This window comes from Rattus norvegicus, chromosome 14, assembly GCF_036323735.1.
Source record: "Rattus norvegicus strain BN/NHsdMcwi chromosome 14, GRCr8, whole genome shotgun sequence".
Taxonomy (NCBI): Eukaryota; Metazoa; Chordata; class Mammalia; order Rodentia; family Muridae; genus Rattus; species Rattus norvegicus.
This window is the reverse complement of record NC_086032.1, coordinates 77571101-77577100: the sequence shown is the minus strand read 5'-3', so window position 1 is coordinate 77577100 and position 6000 is coordinate 77571101.

The following is a 6000-nucleotide window of genomic DNA, read 5'->3' as shown; positions in this document are numbered from 1 at the left end:
GCCGGATTCAAAGCCACTACTGGACCAAACTGGACCTTCTCCGTGTTTAACAACATAGCTTGGTAATGAGTCATGCGGGAATTAGAGAACCATCGGTCAGGAGGTTGTTTTATCAGGGCCTCTACTGCATGAGGTGCCAAAATAGTCAGAGGCTGTCCTAGGGTCAGTTTATTAGCATCCTTAGTCAGGAGTGCAATTGCTGCTACCATCCTCAGGCAACGGGGTCTAACTTCTTTGATAAATAGGCCACTGGCCGCTTCCAGGGCCCTAGTCTTTGTGTCCTTCTGATACGGACTGAGCTCCGACAAATCGGGCTCCAAACACCCTTGGAACGTCTTCCAGGGCTGCGGGGGAGAAGTCTGAGCTCGTCAGCTCCTTCTCTGGCCCGCCCAAATACAAACGGTCTAGACCCAAGCCAAGTAACTAAGCATTTACAGAACAAGTCACAAAGCGAAACAAGACAAGACAAGACAAATGCTGGCCAGCTTACCTCCCGGTGGGTGGTCGGTGGTCTCTAGGCAGAGGATCTCCGATCCCGGACGAGCCCCCAGCTGAAAGACTCTCAACGAGAATCTTCCCTCAGGAGGGAGATCCTCAAGCCCCAATGACCAGTCCGAGTCCACAGGCTGCAATGTGCAAGAGGATTTTTATTGATCAGGAAACACAGGTATCTGTGGGCGTCCCAGTCAATTCGGAAGACTGGCGCGCCTAGCAGAACCAGGGTAGGCTTTTTATAGTATTTTGGGGAGCAGAAGCAGGCTTACAGAAGCAGATGCATGGTTACAGGGATGTGATTGGTGGAATAAATGAAACATACACGTACATTACCTATTTTGGCTATAATCATAACAATGAGTTAGCAAAAAGTACATGGTGGTCGGGTCTCCCGGGGGGTCAGGGACTGTTTCTTTTTCCCTGCCAGGTGGCCCATGGAGCAATGCCCATATTTTAGTCTAGTTTCTGCATTTTGTTTTCTTTTCGGGGCTATTTTGTCTCAATGCTGGGTCAGCTTGTCCCACAAAGCTTGGGACTCATATGAACTTCTTGAACTTTCTCATAAGGCTTATTTTAGTTTCAGGCCTGTGTATTAAAATTCATCTGTCATTTCTATGGTTGAGGGCCTAGGGATAGGCTTGTATAATCCCTTTTCTGGAAGGGGGTCTTTCATCCCCTACCCAATGGCTACCCTACCTGGTAACAAGGAGAGAGCTGCATGGGGCTCCAACACAAAGAGTACCTGTTGAAACGTATGGAGTAGCTGCCTTCTGCATCATATACTGCGTACACAGGCTGAGTGGCCATGCTGTACTTGCACACGGTCATCATTACAAATCATTACAAACAACTAAGTTAAAAGCTAAGCATTTGTTCTCAGCCCTGAAGGAGCTTCCAGTCCACAGGGGACTGCAGTTCATAGTCCATATTGACCCACTGTACAATGTGATAAGTCTCAGAGACAGAAGTGATAGCTCTTTCTTCATTGCCCCAGTGCCAAGCTATCAGGACAGTGGGTGTGGCAGGTTGAGGAGAGTGTATCTTTCAAGGCTACATTGGTTAATGCATGTTTCTGAAGTGGATAGTCACAGCAGGTTGTCCCTGCTTTACCCCCTGCGTTTTGGGGACCTGTGTGACTGGCCCTAGGCATACTGGTCTCAGAAAGGCTTGTCAGGGAGGAGGCAGAGGAAGCTAGTGATCATGCTCAGAAATGTCTGTCCGGGAGGCAGATGGGAAATCTCTGGCCTCTGTGGGAGTTCTGCAAATGGGGAGGGCATTTCTGTTTGCACAGACAGAAGTTACAGCAACTTTCAGTGCAGCTTAGTTTGTGAGTCTCTAACTGGAAAATGAGCCTGGATGGGAACGTGACGGCCAACCCATTAATGGCAGCAGTTACAGGGCCATGGCATCTTCTATACCAACAGCACTGACAGCGACATGAAGTAGTGACACTTAAGGACAGCAACAGTGGTGGCAGCAGCAGCAGAGCAGTGGCCACAGGAGCAGCCACTGAGAGTGGGGGGGACCACAGACACAGGGGCAGAAAACACATCAACAGTGACAGCACTGCACCAGTTACAGGGGTAACTGTTTTGAAGCAAAACAGTAACAACAACCCCCCAAAACAGTGCCCCACGCACCATCCTTTTCCTAGTGGTTTCCCCCAATCAGTGACCCCCAGCAGTATCAGAAGCCTCCAGCAGCAGTCTGCATCCCAGCATGCCCCCTCCACTGCTAGTACCATTCCACAGCCATATCTATGACGATTTCCTTTCCCTGGGCTCAGGCTTAAATGCCTTCACCTTTCATTATCTCGGCTGCTTCTGCTCTGATATAACTCCATGACCAAAAGCTGCTTATAGGAGAAATAATTACTTCTGACTTATGGTTCAAACCACCATACCTCCCAAGACCTGTCTGAAAAAAAAATGGAGAGATTGGACGAATTTATACTCATAAGGTGTTCATAATTTGATAGAAGAGAACTCAGAAAAGTTAGAAACCTATTTAGTTAAGGTTCCTGTGACTAATAAAGCACCGACCAGAAGCAATTTGCAGAATAAAGAGCATATTTGACTTATAGGCTACAGTCTGTCATGAAGGGAAGCCAGAGGGCAAGCTCAAGGCAGCAATCTTGAGCAGGAAGCATGGAGCTGTAAGGTCACTCACTGTTATGACTTGCTCAAATTCCCTTCTTATACAACGTAGAACCAGCACCCCAAGGATGTCACTGCCCATGGTGGGCTGGGCCCTCTCACACCAGTCGCTAATCAAGAAAGTACCCCCATAGAACCTGCCTCCAGGCCATTCTGGTGGGGACATTTTCTCAGTTGAGGTACTCTACCCAGATGACTCCAGCATGTGTCAAGTTGACAAACCGCCAAGCAGCACGGGGTTCTAACCCAGGCCTTTTGATTCTCTGCATATTCCTAGGAAAGCCCTTTAACTTCCCTGCATCTCAAGTGTCTTAATCTTGCAACGACAGAGTATTATAATTTCCACATCTGTCCCCAAGGGCTTTGAGGTGAGACCATGATGAGCTATTCACAGGCTCTGATGGGGTCACCTGGGTGGAAGAATGTCTTGTTAGCTCACACTCAGGGAACTACCTGAAGGGTGAGGTCTATGTTTTGTCTCCCAGCATCACCACCCCAATTCTCCTCCCTCATCTTGTGGCTGCTCTCAGTCAGGAGCCATCAGCAAAGCTGGGAAATGCGAGAAAAGGGGCCTTTCATCCCGTGAGCTTGTCATCTTCAGCTTCTCACTGATGTCAGGCTGTTTCCTCAGGGGAGATAAAAAGAAAACAATAAAAGAAACCCTTCACAAGTATAGGAAGGCTCAAAGCACTGCTCCTTGTTGTAACCCAGTCTCAGAAAGATAGAAGGGAAGGAGGGGCCTACTTGGGTCTGTGGGCTTAGTATGTTTGTAGATCTGGCAAGGCTCCAAAGGCAATCCCAGTACCTGCTGTCCATATACCACTCTGTGTTGACACTTGTGGCTCTGGATGAAGATGGCGTCCAGTGTTTGAGAAGCAGAATACTGGAACATTTCATGACTACCATAGCACTTTATGCTGCTGCATAGAACACAGTGACATGGAGTGGGCAGGTTGTAAGAGATAGAGATTTACTTTGGTTCCTGGTTCTGGAGGTCTTGGGTCAAAGGCAAACAACTGACAATGGCTTTCATGGTGGCACAGTTCATCCATGGTAGGTCAGTCCTTCCAACATAGCTGAGGCTTGGGACTTGTTACATAGCCCAGACTGGCCTCAAATTTGACATTCTTATGCCTCAGACTTCCAAGGACCTGTCTGTCCTCCCCTTTCTCCTTAATGTCTATAGGTCTTTATCCTGTACGTATATCTATGCATCATGTATATTCCTAGTGCCTGCAGAAGTCAGAAGGGGCCATCAGATCCCCTAGAACTGAAGTTACAAGTGGTTGTAAGCCACCATGTGGGTGTTGGGAATCAAACCCAGATCTTCTGAAAGAACAGCCAGTGCTCTTAACTGCTGAGCTCTCTCTCCATTGCCCCATTCTCTTCTAAAAAGCTATCAATACTCACTCACAAGACCCACCCTAATGACTACATTAATCCTGATCACCTCCCAGAGGCTGCACCCCTAAACACCACAAGGCTAAGTTTTCTCCCTCTACATACCTCACCATGGGATCCAATTTAAAAAATACTCAGCATGTGTACTGGGTGGTGCTGATGCTAAGGTCCTATTCTCCAATGGGTTCTTGATCTGTCAGTAAATAAAGCTGGGTGGGGGAGGCAATTGTTGGGCTAAAGGTACAGGTAGAAAAAGGCAGATACAAGGAAGGAGAGGAAGAGTTTTGCCATGCCTTGGAGGGAGAAGCAGCAGCGGCCATGTGAGGTCTCAGGAGGAGCTGGGGCCTGTGGTCACTACTACGGGTCAGCAATGTTTGGCAGGGGCTGGGTGGAACTAGCCATTGGACAGGTGGGAGGAGCAGAGATAAAAATATTATTAAGGGAGCACTTTTCCAGGTGGGAAATAGTAGTGCCCAGAAATTGTGTCCTAAGGTAAGTTGAAGAAAAACAAACTGTGTGTGTCTTCTGTCCAAGGATTCAAGGGAAGTTAGGAGGGGTCTGGTAACATGGTCACCTTCTGGAGCTAATGGTGGGTAGAGTGTAAAACTACACACTACATTTACACAGTGATGAGGCAAGTGTGGAGCATGGCAGAAGTGACCCATTTCAACAACAGCACGTGTCTGACCACAGGTAGCTCTGCACTCCTTCTGCAAGGACTCCAGGAAGGCTCGTGAGTGAGAATATGACCTATTCTCCTTCGTGGACTTTATGATGTTAAGATGGTTAGGGTTGTTTCCCAATGTCCTTTTACTAGCATTACACCATTGGCCCTTTCCCAATTAGTCATATTCTCCTAGAGCTTGAACTAGGAGTTCTGTGCAAACAATTGATTTGAGAAGTGTTCCCAAAAAGAGCCAGCAGGGAGTGTGAGAACATGTTGGGAAAGATGCTTAACAGGTGTGTGACAGCAGGTGCTGGCCAGACCCCTGTGAGCAGGTAGGTGTGTGATAGCAGGGGCTGCAGTTTCCCTGAACAGGTATGAGACATCAGGTGCTGGCTGGTACCCTGTAAGCAGGTATGTGACAGGTACTGCCCAGTCTCCCTGAACAGGTATGTAACAGCAGGTGCTGGCCAGTCTCCCTGAACAGGTATGTGACAGCAGGTGTTGGCCAGTCCCTGTGAGCAAGTTGGTGCTAGCAGGTGCTATGCAGTCAGTCTCCTTGAACAGGTGTGGGACAGCAGGTGTTGTCCAGTCTCCTCTGGTCTTGAGGCATACATAAGTCCAGCTTTGTGTCACTGAGAGAGTGTTAGGGTATTCTACTTCCATACTGCTCAGCTTTTGGCCATCGGTGTGTACGAAGGTGGCAGCTGAGGCAGGAAGCTGCTATACTGGACCAGTGTCATGTGACTAATTGATCATTTTAAAGGCTCCCCCATGACCATGATCAAAGATAAGCAGTGGTATTAGGCGTGACCAAACACCTGACCGAAGTAACTTAGAGAAAGATTTAGCTCACAGATTTAGGGTACAGTCTCATGGCAGGGCAGGCATGGTGATCAGACCATAAGGATACTGGTCAGATTTTATCCAGCTAGGAAACAGATGAGCGCTGCTGCTCGGCTCACTCTCTTGTTTTCTTTCCTTTTTTTTAAGTCCAAGATCCTAGCACAAGGGGTGGTGTTGCCTGCATTCAGCACAAGCTGTCCATCTTCAGTTAAACCAATCTGGAACCCGCCTTACAGACATGCTCAGAGGGGTGTCTCCTAGGTGATCCTAAGGCCAGTTGGGCTGACAAGGAAGCAGAGCCACTGCAGTGGTCCTGGATGGGATGGGAGAGGACAAGGAGGAAGTTCCCTTAGTTTCATACCCCTGCCCAGGTGTGCTTTTACAACTATGTGTAAGTACATGATCTTGGGCATCATTTACTCCTTCCTTTGAAGCAGG